Raw genomic sequence first — 24,589 nt, 5'->3', positions numbered from 1 at the left:
GGAAGCTGTGACTGACTTCCAGGCAAGCAAAGCATTTGAAACTTGACGTGTTGGAATAATTAATGCAATTACTTTATTTCGTTAATAAATTTTTAAAAAATGTAAACAGTTATAACAATTATTGCTTTAAATAATTAATATAAACAAATATAAGTCGATTTATTGTGCCTCTTAGTGACTCATAGGATCATTGTTTTATAAGCAATTATTAATAATATAATTTTTCAAAGACCTTCATTTCCTTATACTTTAGTCACATAGTAGATTGAAAAGCAACTAATTAAATGAGAATGACAGAAGGCTGGAAATCTCCACATAGACAGCAAATGTGTAAATGGGTGTGTGCACACGCGTGGAATTCTTACAAGCTAACAAATTCTGGAATATGACTGTGCGGACCCCACACTTCCATATCGCTAAAGTTTGCGTCTGTTTTCATTTATTAACTGAGTCATGTTTTTGTGTCGAAACAAGGATCATGTGTCATATTAATGTTAACAATCATTGTTTAAATCTGCTCTTGCTGTAAGGCAATTCTGTTATAATTTTACTGTGTGATCATGCTGTAAAAAGGAAGGAGAAAAATCAACTGCCTGCGATACTTTAATTCTATACAGTCCATCAGCTTTATGCAACTCTGTTATGTTGTTGCATTGTTATTTTGTGTTTTTTTCACTAATCATTCGACAACGAAATGGTTCAGTTAAGAAAAGTCAGATTACTGAATATTTCTTTAAAAAGGTTTGAAGGGAACAAAAACATTTACATTGTGACGAGGCAGTTTGCCAGATTTTTTGATATTTCTGCTAGCTGACAAGGCGAAGTGTCTCACTAGGGAGGGCTGGTTGTGGCTCAGCAGCGTAGGACGCTACGTCAGTGATTATAAATTCACTGGTTCATGTCTGAGGGTCAGCAGAGTGATGTCAGCAGAGTGATGTCACTCCTGGGCCCTTCAGTAAGGCCCTTAACCCCCAACTGTGTCACCCTACATACTCTGAAAAAAATCTAAATATAAGCACCTGCTAGCAAAATGCTTTTGTTACATATTAGTGGCTGAGAATTGTCATGTGACATCATTTTCAAATTGTTTTCCACTTAAGAATACAAATACTGGAAATACATCTCGAATCTCATTTGGCCATCATTTTAAGGCAGTATTTACCAACCTAGTCCTTGGGGACCCACAGATGGTCCACATTTTTGCTCCCTCCCGGCTCCCTGCCAGCCAGTGCACATTTTTGCTCCCTCCCGGCTCCCTGCCAGTCAGTCCACATTTTTGCTCCCAGCCAGCTCCCCATACAGTAAAAACATGGACTGTCTGTGGGGTCCCCCAAGAACAGACGGAGAAACGCTACTTGAAGTACTCTGTAGTAACAGCCATCACAAATGACGCTGTTAAAACCCAACGATGCTGACGAACACGGTCAGATCAGTCACACAGTTGCCCATAATCATAAATGTGGCAACCAGGAGAATGTAATGGGTTAAATTGTCCAGCCAAGGCAAGCAGTCCTTCATCACTTTGTTTTTAAATAGCATGCGCTTGGCTTTAACATGCTGCACAATCGGCACTCGTGGGATGTAGGGGCCGGTCTGATTTAGCCTTGTACCCCTTTAAGCTTAGCCAAGTCACACGGTGTGTTTGGTGCTACATCTGCCTGTTCTCAGGGCCCCAAGGGTCAATGAAATCCTGCCTGTACAGCAGAGGAGTGGAATACATTATAGGCGCTAACTACCATGAGATTATTGTCACATTTTTTTTGGCCCCGTTCTTTGAAAAGTGGTGCTCAACCTCTCGCAGCCTGTTATGTCATCAAAGCCGTCCAGCAAATCAATTTTTCATGCCACAAAGTCAGGATTTAAAATAAAATAAAAAAAAAAACTTCTGCAAAAGTGCACCGAATGTGATCTCTCGTTCCAGAAAAGTGGACAGGCTGGTTCGCGTCGCCATTAAACGCACTGGCATCCGTCAACCCCAGAGGCACTAGGACCCTGCGTGCGAATGGCCACAAGCGGGTCAGTGTGAGTAAAGCAAACGGACTTAAGAAGTTCATCACCACTGGCCAAATGAAAAACAGCCACTCTTCTGTAACACCAATAAAGTAACACTGTCAGGTGTTAGGGTCTCCCCTTTGTGTGAAAATAACCACCAGCTTTTTATATGTGGCCGTTACATACAGTTTGGCCGCCACGGTGGTACAGTGGGTGGTTCTTCCACATCACATCTGCAAGGTGCGAGAGCTGAAGCCCACGGCCGTCTGCGAAGTTTGCATGTCCTCCCGATATCGTGCAGGCCTGCCACAGTCCAAAGACAGGCAGGTAGGTGAAACGCGTTATTGAATGGCGCAGAACGTGTGTTTTTGTCAACGAACCTTGTGTTCCACTATCCTTGTGCCCTGTGTGGTCTGCAATCTGACCCTCTACTGGAGAAGGGACTGTAAGATAAATGGACCCGCCTGTTTTTAGTGGTCACTTGTGCCTTTTTTCGGATGCGGCAAGACAGGCAGCATCCTGGACGGGCCGAAAGTGCATCACGAGGCCCTCGGGTCCTCTGGGAGTCACACAGCCAGGCCATTACAGCCGTGCGCCGTCCTTGGGCCGTAGGAGGAGAACCAGCACAAACACGGAGAAAACATGCAAACTAGACCCTGGTGCAGTGAGGTGACAGTACTACGAAAATGTATATACAGCACAGGTAATACCTAGCTAACAATGCATCAGTCCGCTTCACGGCCCTCTGCAACATCTCCCAGGCCATTTCAAATGATTAGCTTCAGCCACACCTCCCCCCTTCCCCGCAACAAAAATTGCTTGTCGTTCCTGCTTAGTGCAGCACCACGGGCGGCGAATGGGAAGGGAGATTCCACTCAGGTCGCTGCCCATTGGCTGTCCGCTGCAATGGAAGCGGAGACTGACTGACTAATTGTTTTCCCGTCATTGCCGTAGTGATAAGAGGGATGTTTCATTTAATGACGAGATTATTAAAAAAAGCACGGATCAGGGTTGGGGGGTGATTGGTTGAATCCTCCTATTTCACGTATTAGATATAAAACAAAAGGCTGGCTCATTTCACGGCATGTAAATGTTAATCACCATTGGGCATTTCGTCGTCTGTGGCTTCTGACGTTATTTGAAAATAGCCCTTCGCCAGTTACAGTACATAACCCACATGTCACACCTCCTTAAATGACAGGGGCCACCGTGTCCCTTAGCGATGTGCCAACAGAGCCAGGGACCAGATGCTTCCGATGGTTTGCGATATGTGAGCGCCACCTGTCCTTTCCGCGCCTGGGCTGGCACCCACAACATGTGACACAATCGAATGACGCCGGGCGCGGCAGGGACGGGGTGATGTTTCACAGGTCACTTCTGCGGAAACGGCAAGGTGAGGAGTGAGCTGTCGCATGAGCGCCTAACTTTCATCCTGTCTTGACAGCCTTCGGTTCCTGTTTTTGTTTTTTATTTCCAGGATGGGGATCATCAAGTGGATTATGGAGTCAGGTCTTCTTAACTGATATAGGATTTTAAGTGTTCATCAGTTTGGGCTCTACTTTGTTGTATTTTTCATTTCGTGATGTCGAATGGTATTTTTTTTTGGGTGACAAGTCTGTGCTGCAGGCTCTTCAGCTACAGAGCCATGCTGCTGTAATGCAGGCAGAATGCGATTTGGCATTGTCTCGCCAAAATATACCAGGCCTTTTCTGAAAAAGACGTTGTCTGGGTGGCAGGATTTGCTGCTCCAAAACCTGTATATATCGTCCAGCATTAATAGTGCCCTCCCAGCTGTGCAAGCTACCCAAGCCATGGGCACTAATGCACCCCCATACCATCACAGACACTGGGTTTTGAACTGTCCGCTGATAAACTGGTTGGTCCCTCTCCTCTTTAGCCTGGAGGGCACGGTGTCCATGATTTCCAAAAGGAATCAGAAATTTTGACTCATCAGACCACAGGACAGTTTTCCATTCTGCTTCAGTTCATCTAAAATGAGCTCTGGCCCAGAGAAGTCAGCGGCGTTTCTGGATCATGTTTAGATCTCGCATGGTGGAGTTTTATCCTGCATTTATGGATGCAGCAACGAACTGTGTTCACAGGCAGTGGTTTTTGAAAGTGTTCCTGAGCCCGTGCAGTGATTTCCACTATAGAATTTTGTCTGTTTTTAATGCAGTGCCGCCTCAGGACCTGAAGATCACGGCTATCCAGTATTGGTTTTCAGCCCTGTCCCTTGCGTACAGAGATTCCACTGGATTCTCAGAAACTTAATGATATTATGTACTGCAGATGATGAAATTCCCAAATTCTTTGCAGCATTACATTGTACATTATTCTTACAGTGCTGCACTATTTGTCCACAGTCTTTCACAGAGCTGTGAACCTCTCCCCATCTTCACTGCACAGAGCGGTGAACCTCTCCCCATCTTCACTGCACAGAGCGGTGAACCTCTCCCCATCTTCACTGCACAGAGCGGTGAACCTCTCCCCATCTTCACTGCACAGAGCTGTGAACCTCTCCCCATCTTCACTGCACAGAGTGGTGAACCTCTCCCCATCTTCACTGCACAGAGCGGTGAACCTCTCCCCATCTTCACTGCACAGACTCTGCCACTCTAGGAGGTTCTTTTTATACCCAATCATATTACTGACTTATTTGTGAGTATTCCACCTGGTGTTTTTGTTTTGGCATTGCACAATTTTTCCAGTCTTTTGTTGCCCCTGTCCCAACATTTTTGAAACGTGTTGCTGGCATCAATTTCAAATTGAGCGTTTATTTATTTATAAAACAATAAAATTTCTCAGTTTAAACATCTGATACGTTCTCTTTGCTCTTTTCGAGCTGGATATAGGTTGAATATAGGTTTTTTTTTATTTACATTTTACACAGTCCCAATGTTTCTTGGAAGCAGGGTTGTAAAATGTGGCTGGCTGGGATCGCAAATGTCACGCACTGCTAACCTTAACCCTTTGGAATTTTTCTATTATCGTAGGGTGACTCACTGAATCCCGACGGATGACAGTGTGTCCGGGAATGAATGGGGGCCGTTTAATCGAAACGTTATAAATTGAATTACTAAACGGATTTTATTTTAGGAAATCGCCCTTTTAGACAGTGTGCGATATACACAGCTGGCTGAAGCTTCCCAGCACTGCGGTGGTACAAATGTCCAGCAGATGGCGGTATTTAGTTAGTTTGATCTCTGTCTGCTGCTTTCGGCTGATTAAAAAAAATGTATACGTAAAATATATGTTTTTTTAAAACGACGTCTATAGAGTCATCTACAGTTTCACGCCATATGCCCAAATACTAGTAACCGTCTGGACGCATTTGTGTATGTAGATTTAAGTTGTATCATTGATACTCGATCTTCTTTGCTTGCTGCATCTACTAAACGATGCCATCTCCGCAAAATGAACTGGGCACGTCGCCCGCCTTCTGTAAAATACGACCCGCAGTTCTTAATCTTAAATTAATTTCTTGCTACTTAAAGGGCATGACTTGTTATTTATTAGAGCGTTTATTAACATGCGGGGATAAGGCACAGGGCAGCGTGAGCCGTGAAGGCGGCGGAGATTAGGCGCGCGGCTGCGCGTGTCCGCGGTAAGTCACGCCGTGGTGCGCTGGAGTGTGGCGCAGACAAGGGCATGGCGGAGATAAGGAGCGCTGGAGATAAAGCGGCACGGCTAATTAGCCGCTGCATACTGGACTGGATCCATATCCGTATCTCGCACGGCAGATTCCACTGGATGGGGGGGCCCTCCAGGTGAGCTGGAAGGTGTCACTGTTAGGATGCCATTGGAACCTTAAAGGGGCCCCGCCGTTTGAGACCGGCAAGGACAGAAAGACATGGAAGGAAAAAATTCTGAAACGGGCAAATAAGCAAATATTATGTTGAAATACCATGGGCGGAGTTTAGGGGGGGTGGGGAAGCAGAGGGGGCAGTGCCCATCCACTCCCTCCGGTCGCTTGAGTTGAAATTGGCAAGACCAGCATTGCTGTATGTTCTGCATTCACACTTTTCACCTTTGCATAAGCGGTTGGTTGGTACGCTATAGGTAGACAACATGATTATATGTTATATGTGCGGCAAGAAAGCAAGATGCCTTTTTTTTTGCACTCCCCAGGTGCAAACATCAAACTTGCCCGTTGTTAAAGAGGTTTCTATACTGGCCAGTATATGCCCTGAGAGGCTGGCAGGGCGTCATTGCTCATGCTCACGCATATAAACATATAATGTCAATGGTAGGGGAGTCCCCTGTGATTAATGAGTCTTTCTGCAGGTGGGACGGGTAGCCCCCCATGACAAATTTTGCTGGCCCGCGACCTCATTGCCCCACTAGGAAAAGGCCTGCTTTGCCGGATGCCCAATCCAGGCCCACCTGAGAGGTAATTCCATCCACCCCCCAAACACAGAAACAGGCACAATAAGTATTACCCTATGCTTTAACTAACATCCCCCACACACCCAACAAACACAGAAACAGACACAATAAGTATTACCCTACGCTTTAACTAACATCCCCCACACACCCAACAAACACAGAAACAGGCACAATAAGTATTACCCTACGCTTTAACTAACATCCTCCATACACCCAATAAACACAGAAACAGGCACAATAAGTATTACCCTACGCTTTAACTAACATCCTCCATACACCCAATAAACACAGAAACAGGCACAATAAGTATTACCCTACGCTTTAACTAACATCCTCCATACACCCAACAAACACAGAAACAGGCACAATAAGTATTACCCTACGCTTTAACTAACATCCTCCATACACCCAATAAACACAGAAACAGGCACAATAAGTATTACCCTACGCTTTAACTAACATCCTCCATACACCCAACAAACAAGGCAGCCCCTTGTTTCATTTTTTTCTTATTTTTGTTTTTCAGGTGATTCTACCGGCAACAGCATCTGACACAATAGCAAAAAAATTGCTATAAAAAACAGCGAAGTCTGTGTGGTTGTGTTAGGAGGCCATTCCCACGAGGTAGAGTGATCTCAAATGCCAACTGGAACACCATGCATGACACTTATGCTTCTGAGTCTAGTAGATTCTGAGAATGCATTTAGTCACGTTTTTGCAAGTACTGAGCAGTGAAGGTTTTAAATAGGACAAGATTCGGGGGGTGGAGTGGATAGGTAAGGGAGGGGTGAGTTCAGGGGACAAGCCCTTCAATTCGCCTGTAACCAGTTAGTGGTTGTTTACCGACGGTTCGTTCTGTCTTTGTGGGAGAGAGACTGGAAACAATGCTTGTTCATGTTTGTTAGCAGCCAAGATATTTGTCTGTTTTTTGGTTCTGAAACCCTTTGTACCCCGTCTGGGTACAGAGGAAATTCCCCTGCTCCATTCTCCAAATTCCTGTGTCCTGTGTATATGTTGAACACCCCAAAAAGTCAAGCTACAAACACATTCAAACGGCCTTGGATCACTCTTTGAAAGGGCTGTATCCATCTGACTGTAGCTGCATAGCTAGAAGAAATCAATGTAATCGATTATTATGGGATTGTATAGAAGATTGCATAAAACATCTAAAATTGTCTACTGGATTGGTTTTAGTGTGATTAAGCCAACACATTCTGCAATATCTCTTAACATTTTACCCGGGACAATCTACAAAAATAACAAAACCTTACAAAAGCAATAGAGAGTAAGTGAAAATATGGCTGATGACACATTAGTTTGCTTATTATAGGAATTAAGGGTTTGATCTCCCAGAAAAGTTTTGTCTCTAGGTCTGCAGTCTCTAGGTCAAATAAAAATTTACATAATTGGGCAAGTGCTTTTCCAAAGCTACAAAGTGCACATAAAGAATATGTCATGGGTTAAGTCAGTATTTGGCGTCCCCACGCCTTAAGAATGGCCTTTCAGACTAACTTGCTTCACCACTATTACATCAAATCAAATCAAGTCAAATCAAGTCAAGTCAAGTCAAATGAAGTCAAATCAAATCAAATCACTTTTATGGTCAAATCACTAGAACGAGGGAACTAATGAGTGAAAGTCTTGGGTTACGAGTTCCTATAAGCAGTGCGGTACATTAAAGAAACACAAAATGTACGTATATTAACTGTACCACAGTGAACTGTATGTAAACTGTACATAAAACAACTAAAACAACATGCAGCTCTACATATGCACAAATGCAACAGTGTAATACACATACAATACAGCTTACAGACAGTATGCATACAGTATACCATAGGCAGACAGACTGTAGGACTGTACAGTACAGTTTAATAAACCAAAGGCATTCACCAATCTTGGTATCTCCGTATCTTTATACGCGTCCAGGTTTGGGTGCGCCTTGTTATCCAAAGGGCAGGACTCTGAAGGTAAAAGGGCTTGTACTTCTCAGTAGGATCCAACTCACCGGTACAGCTTGCTGTTCATGAACAGGCTATATGCACAGAGCCTCCTGGGTAGGGCGTGACCGGAAGATCGACAGCTCTGCCAGTACCGGAACCAACGAGTGTGAGCTCGTGAATGAAGACGATCAATTCATTCGGGGAAATGAATCCTTCCTGTCCCGCTGCCGTGAAATACAGTAAAGGTTACAGGTCCTTATCTCTGCGTCTGGGATTTCAGCAGAGCAATGAAGCGCTGTGCTGGAACACACAGCTGAATGTTAACATTGGGTGTAGGTTCTGGCTCTTGCCTCTGTACGAGTCGCATTTACATTTTACAATTTTATCTTATTGGTTTCGTCTGGTATTCCCGTTCCCTCCCACAGTCCAAAAGACCAGTTTTTAGGCAAATTGGCGTCTCAGAATTGACCACAGTGTGTGATTCAGTGTAGGAGTGAGAGCTCTGTGACTTACTGGTACTTACTGGTGTCCCTGCGTTCTGCCTTGTACTTAATGGAACAGACTCTAGCCTCTCTGTGATCTGTGGCCTGTACTACGAAGCGGGGTTACTGGCTTATCGGGGTAACTTGTCGGATTTAAGGTAGTCTGGGCAAAATGTAAGCGAACGAATATGAAGTCCATTTAAACTGTGGTGCCTTAAATCCGACAAGTTACCCCGATAAGCCAGTAACCCCGCTTCGTAGTACAGGCCTCTGTACTGGTTAACTGCTTAGGAAAGACGAGTGTATGTATACATGGATGGATAATTTAGGAATGTGTCTTTGGCGATTGTAGATTTACTCCCCACTTCTGCCATATTTGCGATACCTGAAGCACCACCGCTCACCCTGGACGTCACTGTACTCAGCCCACACAGGAAACGTGGTTTGAAATCCTCCAGTTAGTCCTTCATAGCGTGACACAATGCAAGCCTTCGGAGGGAGATCTGAAATGCACAAACACAATCAGAGATTAGCCTCAGTAGATGACTTGAGACTGTGGGATTTGAGATAACTCCAGCCATAGAGAACAGTGTCAAAATAATTGGATTTTGACAAGCAAGTCATCGTAATTCCAATAATTTCATTACTTTTCCACTTTTGCATTTGATTTCCCAAGGGCACCATATGATACACAGAAACTTGATTATATTTTTTAGTTTATCATTTAGCTCTAAGTTTTTTGTTTCTCTTTTTTTGGTGGTGTTGTTGTTTTCGATAAAGGTAGATGGATCGATAATATTCATTTGCGGATTCTGATCTGTGTGACAAGTGAACCACTGTGAGCATGGGGAAAATCAAACAGTCGGGTTTAATGGGAAAATCGATCCTTCGCTGTGTTATTGTTCTCTTTCACATGGAACGTTATGTCATTGAGCGTCTCGCTGTTTCGCGTCCTTCTCCGTTATTTTTATTTGCTGCACCCTGAGTAATGAATGAGACTGCTCTCGTAAATCTGACATCATTAGTGAGGGGTTGCATTGCGGCATCACAGTTCCAGGATTGGGGATTCCTTTGCCATCACCGGTTCCGTGTGTGGGCAGAGTTGGCAGATTTCCCCGTCTTTACACAGGGCATCCCTGGGCACGCCGGCATCCCCCCTCAGTCAGAACACTCAGCAGTCTGAATTGCCGATAGTGTTTGAGTGTGATCCCTGTGATGGACTGGTATCCTGTCCAGGGTGTCTCATGCCTCAGGCCATGGGGATCCTGAAATAGGCTTCTGTCTCACTATTAGCCTGTACTGGATAAGTGATGATTGACAATGGATGCACCCACCTTTGAGCTTTAAATTCCCATTGATTTCATTTTCTGTACAGTACTATTACAGAGTAAACTCCCTATGCTGTCGATAGTCCAATCTTTCTTTACAGTTTGTTTTTTTCTATTTATCCATACTATATTTTATTAATCCAGAGTTTAAATTGCTCTGGAAACACCTGAATAGCTACTGTGGAAATTGTAGCCGAGATCACCTTAGACACAAACAGTGTTGCAATATTCTTTTTGTGTACTGTGTACTTTTAAGCTTGTTTGCGCCAAGTTGACTTGTTTGCACTATGCAGGTTGTCTTTATACTTTGTCTGGCGCTATATGTATGTTTGTCTGGCGCTACGTTTTTGCTGCTCTATGGACCAGAATCTCGCCCTAGGATCAATAAGGTCAATCTCAATTTAGAAAAGACCAGTCTAGGTGTGATCTGGGAGATGTACTTCTGTGATTATATGGCCTGCAACCCTTAATGAATCGACTATGGAGCATGCAAGGGCAAAATCTTCTACTGTGGGGGACCCCCCCCCCCCCCCCCCCTGCTCGAAACAGGCGACTGGCATCATAAGTAGATCTGCACTATAAGGAAACCCCCCACTCGAGCTTTATAGGAAGATGAGGGCAGGGGAGGGAAATATTGAGTCTGCAAAGCCCGAATGCGTAAAAGCCTGCGTACAAACAGACATGCATAGTTTATGATGTGGGGAAGACAAAATAGCCTGGTTATTGGGCAGAGCGGGGTGATGAATCCACTCGGATGATGTGGCTCCATGGGATGAAATCCTCAGTGGCGATGCTCTGAGACAGCACATACAGTAGGAGGAATCACTGCAAACTTCTCCTGAATGGATTTACAAAAAGTGAAAATAAAATAAAAGGGTTTGTTCTACTTCAATGCTCCCCAGGAAATGTGTCTTAGTATCTTAGGAGTGCGGCCGTGACCTTAAACGGACTCCTTGTTTCATTCCATTTCCACTAAATATTTAAAGGGGGCCGACAATGCCTTCAGCCACGTGGGCGGCCTTGCAGAAGATGAGAAGGGAATGAAGGGGGAGCCGTTTCCGACTTGACATGCGCGGTCAGCAATAACGCAGCTGAATTGTTCGCCAAACCAAAAAAAAACAAATAATCGCTGTTGCATATGAGCCTGCAGGGGCAAGAGATCAATAAACCAAACCCACGATGAAAGAAACTGTTTTGGACGACGACTAGTATAATATCTCTATAGATATGTGGACGTCAGAGTGAGTGAAGTCACCGCAAAAGGTCAGAGTGTAAAGAAACAACATTAGGATGCAAAGATCTAAGAGGAATTAATGACCAATTAGCAGGGGGTCGACCACAAATGTATAGGATCAAGCAGGTGATAAGAACATTTCCTGTGTATTTTTTATGCTAATTATCCCCTAGAAGGGTCTGTGATTCACTGGGTAATTAGCGAATCAATAGAGACTGCATTGCACAGTTAATCAATCATTCAAGGTGGACTTTCTGTCAATGCTGAGGCACCCCAGCACGCTGATCATCCTGGTTCCATCGACAGAGGAAGCGGCGTGCATGTCGGCAGTATTTTTAGAGCAGCCTTTATCACAGCCCCCAGAGGTTGGTGTGATTTGGTCTGCTGTGACAGGGCCTGGTGACTTCATCACCCAAGGGGTGAGCCATCTCCATGTTTGTGTCGCTTACTTTGTTCCTGTGAAGTCCCTAACAATGACAACCCTCTGGTCAATGTTGCTAATAGACCCTTGCTGTTTGTGATGTGGCATTGCTGCCAGCCTCCATCTGCCAGTCTGCACTTGATTGGCTCCATGATTGCAGAAAACAAGCCATCATGTGATGTAAGTGGCCAATGAAAGCGATCCCTCAACAATGTCCCATGACTGTCTTAATGCTGGTCTGTGTCATTGAAGTGACTGATTACATATGAGACACCGTATGGCGATGTCACGTCTATCACGGCTAATCCAATTAGCAGGCCAGTCGTAGGACAGGATTAGGCTGATCTGTCTTCCCCTGCCCTGGTTTTTTGGAGCGCCTGGCTGTGATTTAAAGTGTCGTCGAGGATGTTTGATGTTGAGTCACAGAGAACGCCAGGTGACAGCCACGGCGAGTGGCCCAATGGCACGTCGGTGCCTGAAATCATCCCCCGTGATGGATATTTCTGTCGCGTAACGGGTGGGCATTGCTGTCAAAACATATAATTCTGTTTAGCTGAATCAGCCTCCGCTTGGGAGCGACAGAAGTAGAGAGAGAAGAAGATCAATGTCGCTGAAATCAACTATTCAAACTTTATTCAATTATTAATAAACACTTTTAAACAGAACAACATGATTTAAAATGAATTACATTTTAGCACGCTGTCTATATTCAATAATTACTGCGTATTTCTGTCAAAATATGTAGCTTCTATTCCACTGATTTTTAAATACCTGTCAGGCAGGTACCAGCTTGGATAAATATACATATCTCTGTGTTCCGGAGCTCAGTAAATATGTGGGAAATTCCAAGGAAAACCACCCTCGACATTCTCATATTTTGACGTGGTTTTTCTTCAGATCAAGATAATCCTGTCAATTTTAGTTCTGTCAGTTCATTTTGCATTTATCGTCTTGCCTGACACTTTTATCCCAAACAACTTACAGTAGAGGGAAGGGCTGCAATTTGCAGTGCTCACTGAAGGTTTTGAGATGCAAGCTGAATTGAGTAAAAATTTTGCTAATTTATTGCTAGTTTATAGAAAAAATCATGACTTTATTCTTTTGAATAATTTCACATTAGAGAAAGAACCAGTAGTTTTAAGTAAAACATCCATATCAAGTAATGATGAATTGAAAAACAAATTATAGTTCTAAAAGAGCTGTTCTGACTAAAAAAGTTACCTGGATGCTTTTTAATTAGTAACACCTGTGCAATAACATAAAACGCCAAATATTTGTGTTTAGTATCCCTTTGAGAGCCAATGACTACAATTGCAATTAATAGCAAAATGGCAAGAAAAGGACTTAACGAGTCAGTCAAAAAATGCTGACACTTAATGAAAAGAGACTGTTTGTGCAGATATGTTACATTTTGCTTGCCAAGGGACTTTTGTTATGAAACCAATAAATCTGCCACATCTTTACAGAGATAAGCACACATCCCAAGACCTTCTGTGCAGACCGTATGTATGTTTGAGATTCGACCCCACAATCTTGACACTGTTAGCATAAAAGGCTACTTGTTGAGCTAATGGAGCTGTTGATTAGCCCCCTCTGGACCACACCTCTTACAAAAGCACAGAGGGCAAAAAAAACCTGCTCTAATGATTTTGTCACTGGGCTGTGACATTGCTATTAGCCGTTAGCTTTACCCTGTTCGGCTGAGACCCAGGAAAACCACCTGACAGTAACAGATTACCATTCAGAGGAATTTCTGATGGCTTTCCGTTCCCGCGCACGCTTCGGGGACACAAATGAAGTGAGAAAGCTCCATCACTCCTCAATAACGTGGCGTTCGGTGTTTTCTGGGGAAGAAAATTGCAAATTATTCATGAATGGCCGAGACACATTTTGTTTCAATTAAAAGCGGGGGGGGCTGACAATGATTTGCAGACTCTTGTCTCGCCTTGTGGAACTCGGAGAATTAACTTCAAGAATGAATTTCTCACCTCTGAGCGCTGAGCTCTTCGAAAGAAACCCAGCTAATTAAACTATATTAAAAATCTCTTTATTGCTGGTGAAAGAACATGTGTGATTTAGTTCCGCCTGTAAACGCAATCTTCATGTCCGGCTTTCTTGATTACAGCTATACTGCAAAGGACCTCTTGTTCCTCACTGGAGTTCACAGGCACATATTTCCAGTACAAACACAGATATACATAATTATAGCAGCTGTATTGTATATATCTTTTCAATTCATTTCCCTAAACTCAGGCTATACCACGCCTAAAGTTACCCAGTGGCAGCCTAATAGTTACTTATTGGTTAAGAAAGTGCACCTGTGATTGAAAGGTTGTTGGTTTGAATTCCTGACTAGCAAGGTTCCACTGAGGTACCCTGAGCATGGTTCCACTGAGGTACCCTGAGCATGGTACCACTGAGGTACCCTAAGCATGGTTCCACCCGCACAGGTGCTAAATAATAGCTACCCACCACTATAACACATATCAGTTAAATGCAGTGGACCCATTGGCCCTGTTCAGACCTGGGGGGTGTCAGCAATGATAATTAATCACTTTCACCTTAAGTAGCCATTTTTTAGACAAGATTAGGAAATAAGACATAATGACATAATTATTCTTTAGTTATTCCAAAAGGAAAAGGCAGTATTATGTACTAAATAGTCTGTCCCTTTTATTACTGAAGTACCTAATTGGAATTTTAGTACAATAAATGCCAGATATGTATGTTGTGGTACTTGCATGGAAAGAACAGAAATAAAGTAAATTAACAAGTCAACAAGTAGCTTAAGAGGGAAGAAGTTAATTGGCTTCTGTAGCTCAACAAATAAAGCATTTTGGTAACAATGCAAAGGTTGTGGGTTCAAATCCCTGGGAGCACGCATACATTTTACCCGTTCCCCCTAAGATAAGTTACTTTGGACAAAATTGTCAGATAAATGTGGAAAATGTAAACTTTTGACAAAGATATGTAGGTTTAAGTCTTCATCCTAGAACAAAGCAATGAGACCTAAACTAAGCAGCAAAATACCCGGCGGATGTTCTTCGTATGTGGATTAACAAGTTATCAGGATTTAATTGTTGATGATCTGACTAGATCCCAGATTCCTTGGTTCTACAAAACTCTTGCTGGAGAATCCCATCCAACCACAGTCTTACAAGAGCAGCAGATTGTGCAATGGTACAGAAGACTGTCTGAGATATATATATATATTTCTAATGCCAGAGATGACAACTGTCAACTTATCCGACAGTTTCTCATAAATCACAGGATGACAACGAGTGACCTTCAAATGGAATGGGAAACATTAAGTGCAGGTGTGAAGTGCACTGCTAGGACAGTTTCTATTAGGCTCCTAGAAGCAGGACTGAAGTCCCATAAAGCAAGGAAGAAGCCCTTCAATGAGAAACAGAGAAGAACCAGGCTGCAGTTTGCAAAAAAAATGATGCACACCCAAAAACTGAGAAATGCGTGAAGCAAAAAAATTGTGCTGCGGTCTCTTAATTTTTCCCATGGCTGTGTATGTGTGTGTGCAGGTATACTCCAGACCAGCAGAGGGCAGATGCCATTTCCCAAGTCTGAATGAAGCTTACGCAAAAGCAGGAAGAGATGTGGTTTATAAGTTGCAGATGCAAGTGTCTTCATGGGTGTTTAAAACAATAAAAACATAACTTTCGTAAAACTACTTAACTGATGTCGGATTTGCCTCACAAACATATATATATGCGTGTATGTATCTATGTGTGTGTGTGTGTATATATATATATATATATATATACAGAGAGAGAGAGAGCATTATTGCATGTTATTATATATTATATTATATATTATATATAATATAATATATATTATATATATAATATATATTATATTATATTAAATTATAAAGTCCATGTAGTTACTAGCATTCGGCAAATAAGAAAAGCATCCCAAATCGAGTGTATACTGGGTGATCATAAAGATCCTTAAGCGTATCAGGATGAATCGCTCCTTTACAGTTATTGCTTCGGTTAGGGAATAATATTCATCGGCAATTTACTAGCTCTGTGTGTTAGGAGCCAAACTCACTGAATTTGTCTTCCCCATAAAAGTGGTCAGATACTGCGTCCTCATCCAACAGTATAATTATATATTATTACAGTATATATAATGCCTAAAGTATATCATATATGTTTCATTTTAAATATACAAGATATATAACTAAAGATTGTATGTATATGGAATATATGGACAAAAGTATTGTGACGCACCTCTAAATCATTGAATTCAGGTGTTTCATTCAGACCCATTGCCACAGGTGTATAAAATCAAGCACCTAGCCATGAAGTCAGGTTTACAAAGAGTCGTGACAGAATGGGTCATTCAGAAGAGCTCAGTGAATTCACCGTTACCGGATGCCACCTTTGCAATAAATCAGTTTGTGAAATTTCTTTCCTGCTAGATACTCCACAGTCAACTGTAAGTGGTATTATTGCAAATGAAAATCGTTTAGGAACAACAGAAACTCAGCCATGTAGTGACAGACCATGTAAAGTAACAGAGCAGGGTTACTAAGTGCTGAGGCACATCGTGTGTAAAAGTCGCCAACGCTCTGTTGACTCAGTGACTGCAGAGTTCCAAACTTCCTCTGGCATTAATCCCAGCATAAAACCTGTGTGCTGGGAGCTTCATGGACTGGGCTTCCATGGCCAAACAGCTGCATGCAAGCCAGACATCACCAAGCGCAGTGCCAAGCATCGGATGGAGTGGTGTAAAGCACCACTGGACTCTGGAGCAGTGGAAATGTGATCTGTGGAGGGATGAATCACGCTTCTCTGTCTGGAATGTTACCTGCCTAACTGCACTGAGCCAACTGTAAAGTTTGGTGGAGGATGGATAATGGTATGCGGTTGTTTTTCAGGGGCTGGACTAGACCCTTTAGTTCCAGTGAAGGGAACTCTTATTGCTTCAGCATACCAAGACATTTTGGACAATTCTATGCTTCTAAATTTGTGGGAAGTTTGAGGAAGGCCCTTTTCCGTTCCAGCATGACTGTGCCCCAGTGCACAAAGCAAGGTCCCTAAATACATGTTTGGGTGAGTTTGATGTGTAAAGCATTCTGTCCCCCACAGAGCCCTGACCCCATCAAACACCATTGGGTTGAACTACAATTAACTTGCCACAATAGCCAGATAAACATATCCAGAATTAGATGATCAGGGAAGAGTCCTCTGATCCTGGATGTCTTAATCCACGCATGAAGAAAATACCCCAAATTTAACATTGTTTCATTTTGTTTTGGATCCACTAGTTTATAGTGGATTTTTCATGTCAGACCGTTTGACACGTCCAGAGTTTCCCCCTGCAGGTTCATTTAATCTGGCTTGTTTTTTTGTCATTTATCATTCCTGCAGAATGACCTTCTCTTTAAGCAGAGTTTACAGCGCTTGTGCACAGTACCACATTCCATAACAGTGCACTGCCCTTCAGGACGGAATGATCATGGGCAGTCATTCTGGTTTGCAAAAACGCTTGGCCAATCTATAGATGAAAGGAAACAAAAGCATCCCAAAAGGTTTGGGATGGGGGGTGGGGGCAGGGGGCAAGTCTAGGGATAAGACCCCCCTCTCACCTGCAATCATTTATTAATTTGTAGTGAAATAAAGCAGGGCTTTCTTTAGGTAGTGAAGAATAGCCAGAGCGATTAAGTTTGGCCCTTATGCCTCAGATCTTAATTTTCACGTTAGATGGGCCTATTTCAGAGCTAAATTGGTGGGGTTTTTTTACACTCATACTCATCCAATCAGTTATTCTCACCATACAGAAGGAACACGTTTTTGATAGATATTTATTTTTTTTATACACATGTGATTAGAGCAAAAAGAAAGAGAAGGAAGGTGATGTAACATTTATGACAGATTCTGAAGACGTTCAATGGGGCAGATGCTACAAAATTAAACTATTCAGCAATAGATATTTTTAAAAGGGGCCCTTGGGAGAACTGCAGGCTACATTCAGTATCTTCAATTAATACTTGTATTCTTCATCAAAATCCTCGATGCATGTGGTCTGAAGACGCTTATAATTGTGGTATAGAACGTGCATAACATTATTTCATGGTACACATGCCCTTCACGTCAGTGCTGATGCATGACCTTGGCAGAAATAAATAAAAGAAGTTATTTATTAAATCTGTTTGTTTATGCGTGTTATTCCTGCATACCTGATGACAGGCTGTGCAAAAAGGTCTAGCAGTGCGATGTCAAAATGCAAACGATGCTGTAAAAAAACAGAAAAGACTGACAGTTTATTGAGATGAATATTTGAATAAAAACAAAGAGTCTTTTACAGGCCTTACATTTTTGATCAGTTGACATCTGTTTAAGTTGAAAAAAAAAAACAATGAAAAACTGACCTAGGAAATTAAGAACAAACACACCCCCTCTGTTATATGTTGTGTCTCCCATATTTTGCCATTTTGAATATCCTGCCAAGATTTTCTGTACCTGCAAAGTCCCAGTTAAAGTAACAAACTTTTCTCATTCTGCTTGCCGACAAAGAGAATATTATTACGGGGGGGAAAAAAAAATCACACTTTCAATCAGCTCCATATTGTTCACTGTTAGAAAGGCAATAAAAGTTTCTAAATATACGGTATAATATGAGTCTCTACAGATTTTAATTAAGACGTGACTCCAATACTGAGCATAGCTTAGCAGATTCTTCCACTTCATTGTAGATATTTTTGATTACATTAATATTAGAAAAGTTTAGAATGTATTATTATTATTATTATTATTATTATTATTACTATTATTTCCTTGGTACTTTCAGCATCAGTTTCATTACGATTTGCTACATTATGACGCCCCAAAGTATAGCAAACCTTTTATTTACGCTGTAAATGAGCTGTGTGCCAATGAACCCGTAAACTGTGTTTCACTGGTGAATGTAGCTGTGATTTTACGCCAATCGGATAAGCGCTATTCACGCAATTCCCTCGTCGGTTTTTGGATAATTACAGAAGGGGGCTCAGACAGATTAAAGCCCATCAGTGACTCCATGATGCAAATAATGAGAGAGCAGAGGTGAGCACCAAACTGAAAGGAATTCCACTCTGTGCATGAATAAATTAATTAAAAGCCCCTCTATAGGTGGTCTGCAGAACTATTACGACCATCTACGTCGCCAAGTCAGTTAAATGGCTTGAGTCCCACTTTTAATACCATCATTACAGTATATAATAAATAAATGTATACCTTTACTGTATATACTTTGCCTTCACCTCTAAATAATTATATAAATGCATGTATATTCAGTATGCAATCCCAAAAGACTTTCATGTTGTTTGGTTACTTTACATACTTACTTATGTTGCTGAGCTTAGGGCTGGGTGGCGCTTAAGGGTGTTGTGATTCGGATTTGGTTTTTCTTATAGAAATGAGTGGAAGGTCGCCAGTTAGATAAGTACTCCAATGTGTGTGTGTGTCCTGTGCCCTGTGGTGCCTGGAATAGGCTCCAGCCCCCCCGACCAGTATAAGACAGTTGGATTGATGGATGTGTGTTCTATCATTATACACCCAACAGCTGTTTTATTATGTACATCTACTTACTAAAGCAAACAGCCTGCTGTTCCAAACAGTACATTTTGTGGCTGCAGCTGAATACATACAGCACACAGACGGGGTCAAGAGGTTCTGCTCCTGTGCTAATGTGCCCGGTCTAAGCAATTTTGAACGCGGTGTGATTGTTGGTGCCAGACGCTGTGGTTTCAGCCTCCTCCCCGGGATTTTCACACGCCATAATATCTCGAGCAACCTTATTTACAGCGAGAGCTGAATCTAAAAAAAGAATATTATGGGGAGTTACTGGTTTGAGACAAGATTATGTTTACCTGGGGTGTGGGGTTGGTGACAGGAAAAGTTGTTGATTGGAGGGATTTAGTGGAGGCGGGGCATGGCAGAAGCACCATAAAATACTAGCATAATTGATCCGATTTGTAATAATTGTTATGCGAGCTGCTCATTGGCTCCATGTGGATTGCTCGTATTTCTCGGTTCCTGCATCGGTGACCACTGGTCTAGTTTACAGAGAACGGCATAATGAAGAACAAACCATCGAGTCGTGGGTATTTCTGTGGTCAAAAAACACCTAAACGAGGTTAATGGGAGAGCTCAGGGGAGAATGGCGAGACTCATTAAAGCTAACAGGAAGGCCAAAAGTGCAAAAATAACGGCTTAACAACCGGGGTGTGCAGGAAGGCTTCTCTGAACACAGAACTCGTTCACCCTTAGTGGTTCTGGAGGCCAAAGTAGGTCCTACACAGTACTAATGGCTGGGTGTAAATATAGTCATATGACACACAATACATTTATAACGCAACATAATTAGCATGCAAATCAATAAATAAGAATTATACTGCATTTGCTTTAAATTAAAGGTCGCTTTAATTGGTGTTGAATGCTTTTTTGTCTGTTCTGTGAATTACTCCCATAAAATGTTTCAATAGATGGAATTACGGTAGCACTTACATTCAGATGTGGTCCTGGATAATTGTGTGTTCTTATAATGGGGGGGAAATTTTTCAGATGCCTCATCGGGTCTTGTGACAGAGTGGCCTCCGTCTGCCTGGCAGTTTGTCTCCGCGGGCTGTGCAGTGCAGTGCAGGGAGTGACCCCTAGTGGGCGCCGCGGTGCTGCAGGGCACAAGAAACCCCCAAGAGCCATCCGAGCTGCAGGTCACAAACAGCCCAAATGAGCAAATTAACGAGCGCGGCTTTTCCACGGGCAGCGTCCACGGGCGACATTGGGGTTCTGCTCCGCAGACAGGCCAGAGACACATAAAAGCCACCTGCTGCCATTATTTCCCCAAAGACATTGTGTCTTTCAAAACCTCATCTGACAAATTTGCTTGGAAGTGGAGTGATTTCTCTCCTCAGTCGATTTACTGTAATTAGTGCTGTTACAAGCCCAGTAGCGTCCTTATTACACCGGCATTTGCATTTACGTGATAAGCTAATGCTATTATCCTGCTGCAACTTGCAAATTTTGCCCATCATGAAATCGCATATTTTACTGGAGGATTTAAGCTTAAATGCATTAACTGAAGGTACAACCACAGTTGTGTTCTGGGGACCGACAGCCTACGTTACTGTCCTTTGTAGTCCAACAGTGCACCGGACTCATTGTGACGAGTCTCTTGTTTGGTGTTAGATGAGCAGGGGACTTGCACGAGTTTTGGGTGATGCACATTGCAGCCGCGCAGAGAGCGTCAGCACGCATTTCCCGAGATGGTGTTCAGGGTGGGCGGCGACCAGATGATATGGGGATTGCAGGAACTGGGTTTATAACATGGAATGGTGGAACTGAGAAAAAGGCTAAAGAGAAACAGGAAGGGAACTCTAAGCTCAGGGCTATTGGGACACAGAGGATGAATAGGTGGTTGGAAGACTTGGCAAGAGCCTGAGGCCCAATCCCAATATCCCACCTAATCCCTAAGCCCTGAACCCTCACAGACTTAACTGATGTCACCTGGTAAGTGACTGAGTGTGAGAGGCTCCAAGGGCCCAAAATGGTATAAATAGGAATAGGACAGCACATTACAATGTTACCTTGACAACACCAAAACATGTACTTTACTATTGCGAATTTCGGACTTTTTATTTTAAAATATGCATTTTATTCACGGCCAAGGCAGTTAAGGGACCGACAGCCTAATTTGGTCTTGTTTCAAGCTCTTGTCTTAGAGAGCAGACAAGAGGTAATTGTCAAATAATCAATTTTCTTTTTTTTCTCAAAGCAGCTTCATTAAGCAAAAGGTAAAAGAAATGGTTTGTTTACCATTTACGCTTCTGGGCTTTCCCTGGTAACCCCGTGTTTCATGTCACAACGCTATGAACTGTGGGTAATTCCCTCAGGCAATGTCTGCAGAAATGCGGACTTATGGAAATTGTGCATAAAGAGCTCAAAACGTCTGCGAGAGAGCCCTCATGCACTTCAGGTTTTTACAGCGGGACAGCCCTAACACATCAAGGACTTCATGGGAACATGCTTCAAAGTCCGTGAGTCTGTGAGTGTTGGAATTGAGACTGGGCCTGAGACTAAGGGTGAAAATGGGATTAGACTTAATGGTTCTCATCTCTCGTGGCAAAGTGATTACTGTAGAGTGGCTGAAGCGATGATTTCGGGATTCGCTAGACAAACACAGGCAGCTGCACGTGGTTTTAGCACAAAAAAACAAAAACACATGCAGCTTTATGACCCTGGGGGTCCTAGTGGAGTGGGGGTGCAACACTGACTGCTGTCCAGAGTAACGAACCATCTGAAATGACCTCGTCAGCCTGAATCGCACACCTATTTGTTTAAATAAAAATCTAAAGATCTGATTTCTTTGTACCCTGTGCTCGTATTTCTAACATCAAATAAACAATTATTGTGCAAACCCCAGTCAACCTTGGAAAATTGCTTGCCCTAAGAGCAGCGTTATGGGCCTGAAGTCTGCAGCGTAAATGGCAAACCCTGCTGGATGATGGCGGTCTGGACGCCAAAACGTGACAGCGTTACCCGTAGCTAGACTCGTTCAACCCTTTCAGCTTTGACAGACGCCTGAGTCCCCTTGTGTAATTATCCCGACGTGACGATTTTGTGAATCTCGCTTATCCGATCGGCGCGAATCACCGCAACATATACTGGTGATTATTGGAGTTGCCGATGATTTGGATCTTGTGGTGCTGTTGACGTACCGTGCGTCATCAGAACGCGCCATGCAGAAGGTGGACAGTCGGTTCCCCCGCATTCAAGAGCTGCCCTTGATTAATACGACATCGATGGGGAGTCCGACAGGAAGCGGTGCTGTTGCGATTGGGCCTCGTTCACCAAGCCAGGCCCGTATGCGTTTAACAGGCCGTGCTGAGACAGACGAGGATCTCCCACCATGTTTTGAAGGTTCTTACTCTTCTGTTGCTCTGCCAGCACAGAAATTAATTTCATTAACTGCATGATATGTCAGTTCTCCTCAGACCTGATCCGCATGCAGGTACTGTAACTGTAAAGTACTGCAAAAGTTGATTGTTATTCTTTGCTCTTGTGTTCACCTTGAAGTTTTGGTAAAAACGTATTAGATTAAAGAGGAGTGTTATCTGTAGGCTATAAGGACAATGACAGATGCCAATAGTATTAGTTTTATCTGTTATATGGGACTGAAATGATGTTTTACCAACATTGTTATCTGTGTAATAGCACATTATTATTAATGCTATTAGAAAAGCTTTATTTGTCTTTGATTTAGAGTGTTTTAACATTGCCTATCTGCATGAAGCTATTAACAGCTGTGCAGAAGATTATGGTCAAGCTTCCAATCCAATCTTTGGTCCCCAGATTGGACGGACAAACACAGAGGGCGCTGTGAGCACTTTGTACGCATCACACGTCCCGGCTTTCGGGAAGGAAGGACTACCTGAACATGCCAGGTGCGTTTCCTCGAGTTAATTAGCTCGCATTTATGCTGTGTGACCTTTCAGACCTGTTCTCAGCACTGGGCATGTTTTAATCACAGTAATCAATAAGCTATGAGCACGCTAATGGCTGCTACAGCTTTAACCCTTCGCAGTAAGGATGTCTGAGGACTGCTAATTCCATTTGCCTGGAAAGGGGCTTGGCACGGCAATTATTAATGCAATCCAGGGCAGTCCCTCCACAGCGCCCCCTGCTGGTCAGACTCCACCCAGCAGGTTCCCTGGGCTAAAAAAATGAGGGAGTTCCTCCCTGAACAAAGTGTCAGACTCTAAACTGTTACCCCCCCCCCCCCCCCCCCCGACCCCACCCTGTCGTGAAGATCATTGGCCTCCTCCCGGCCTTTCTATTGGCCGCCTGCTGACCTTTAAAGGTGACAATGCAGTTTTACATTTTGCCTTGATGAAACGGCAGCTCGGCATAAACCCCTCAAATTCAATCAAGATGCCTCAGGCTCTACCCTCAAGTTCCATGAGATATATTATATATTAAGCCTCTATGCCTAAAATATTGAAAATGTAATAAAAATGGACATTTGCTGCATATACAGATTTATATCTGTGTATATCACATTGCGGTGATTGTAAACTGGACACTGAGATCACATGATCTTTAGGTACTTTTAAAAATTTAACGAGAACTTTGAGGAGACTGCCGCAGGAGGCTGGGCAGGGCTCTGCAGGAGTCCAGCGGTCTCATGCGCCGCCTGCAGTCACTCCTGCGCGGTGCTCAGAGGGCGGGGTTAGCCGTGGCGGTGGATTCCCCCGGATGAAGACGAGCAGTGAGGTGGCGTTTGTCCAGGCCGCAGAAGATACAGCTGCTCTCCAGCCGGGCCAGAAATCACACAGAGACTCCTTAGTGTCGTCCCCATACCCTGTCAAGGTCTCCTGGAAGGGGGGGGGGGGGGGTGGAGGTCAGGGCCCGTCCTTTATGTCAGCCCGTCGGGTGCTTGGAGTGATTGCCCCTTCCCCGAAAGACCCACGACAGCAGAGCCCGGGCTCCTTGCGCATCACGGATTCGAGCGGGGCTGCCAAAAGCCGCCAGAGTCACCTGAGTGCCGAGAGGGCTGATGGGATCCAGATGGCGCTCCCATTCACCTTGCCCTCCAGTATGGAGTCATTTAGCAACTCTCCTGCGGGCTGGAAGCGTGCCAGCATCCCCCCCCCCCCCCCCCCTGCGCCAGGGAACGCCACCGTCATCTGCTAATTCATGACAGTGGATAGCACGCCCCCGGAAGCAGCACCGGTGTGACTGTCTAAGCCCTCAGGGCACTTTTGAACCTAAACCATGATTGCATTTCCCAAATCACAACAA

General features: G+C 43.5%; 2 long non-coding RNA genes across 2 annotated transcripts in view; one reads left to right on the top strand and one right to left on the bottom strand.

Moving 5' to 3' along the window:
- Positions 1 to 8,393, bottom strand: part of LOC140593527 (uncharacterized) — a 28,119-nt gene extending 19,726 nt beyond the window's left edge. Inside the window, exon 1 of the long non-coding RNA XR_011993927.1 lies at positions 8,272 to 8,393. This is a non-coding gene — a long non-coding RNA (uncharacterized lncRNA). The remainder of the gene's footprint in view (positions 1 to 8,271) is intronic.
- Positions 5,580 to 6,999, top strand: LOC111849396 (uncharacterized). Its single transcript, XR_002839510.2, has 3 exons — positions 5,580 to 5,596; positions 6,277 to 6,382; positions 6,905 to 6,999. It is a non-coding gene; the product is annotated as an uncharacterized lncRNA (long non-coding RNA).
- Positions 8,394 to 24,589: the final 16,196 nt, after the last annotated feature.

This window comes from Paramormyrops kingsleyae, chromosome 12, assembly GCF_048594095.1.
Source record: "Paramormyrops kingsleyae isolate MSU_618 chromosome 12, PKINGS_0.4, whole genome shotgun sequence".
In the NCBI taxonomy this organism is placed as follows: Eukaryota; Metazoa; Chordata; class Actinopteri; order Osteoglossiformes; family Mormyridae; genus Paramormyrops; species Paramormyrops kingsleyae.
This window is presented reverse-complemented; position numbering and strand designations above follow the sequence as displayed.